Here is a 1,206-nt window from a genome sequence, read left to right on the forward strand (position 1 = left end):
GGAGATGTTTAAGTATAAGGCAATTAAAAGTATAAGATAGGAAGTAAGATGAGATGAATAATGTTGAAGATATTTACAAAAAATGAAATTATAAATTATGTAGGTAGGATTATAGATGTTGAATTAATGGATGAGTTAGTAGTAAAATGATAGGGAGATATATAAAGAGAGAGAGGGTGAGACGTATATATATATACTGTAAAATAATGTAAGAATATAGCAGTAGAAGTTGATTGAAAACTGTTATTAATAAAATATATTAAATGTATAATTATTAGTAAAAATAATAAGAAAATGTTATTGAGTAAGGCTGGGGAGTATTAAAAATAAATTGTGAATAAATGTCATTTATGTGAATATTGCAAATGGTGCCAATTTTATTTTTTTTGATATATTTGTGTTTGGATTTTACTGTTTTTTTTGATTTTATGTTTTTTTATTGTACATAGTGTTTATATTATATCATAATTATTTATTTTTATTGTTTTTTAATATGTTTTTTTATATTTGTTGTGTTAAATTGGAATTTTATTGGTGGGGAAAAATAAAGGAATATTTATTATCTTAAAATGTGATCAAATGCAGAATGAAAAATGTTTGTTATAATATTATATATGTAATTAGATTATTATTAATATTATTATTAAAAACAGGATTAGTAACATGTTGTAGTTTGGTGAAGGTTAATATTTGAAATATTTTGACAGATTTTTTTTTATTTTGTAGAATTTGATAGAAAGAAATGTGGTTTGTAATAAAAATAAAATAATAGAAAAATGTTAAAAATAAAGAATAAAGGGAAAGAAGGAAATCAAAGAGTTTAAATTTGATTTAGTAATTGAGCTAAGATGTATATCTGTATTGCATGATGCAAATTGTATAAATGTAGATGAAATAGATATAATTTTGGTATGAATTTTATAAAAGTAAATAAGTAATATAATACATTGTAGAGTAGTAGAGTAGTAGAGTTTAGAATAAAACATAGTGAATAGGATTGATATATAAATTTAGATAAGAGAAAGTTTTATTGTTCTGTTTGTTGATTCTTGTTTGGTGGGACTTGTTTTGATAGCTGTGTATGGGAATAAAAAATCTAATTGTGTGTTTTTAAGGTGCAACAAGTTTAGTTTCTATGCTGCAGTGATGGAAAGCAAATGTACATTTACTCCAGTACAATTCTGAATTACTTGTACTTTACTTGAG

The sequence above is a fragment of the Morone saxatilis genome, unplaced genomic scaffold (genome assembly GCF_004916995.1).
Source record: "Morone saxatilis isolate NCDOM2014 unplaced genomic scaffold, NCSU_SB_2.0 Contig12, whole genome shotgun sequence".
Classification (NCBI taxonomy): domain Eukaryota; kingdom Metazoa; phylum Chordata; class Actinopteri; family Moronidae; genus Morone; species Morone saxatilis.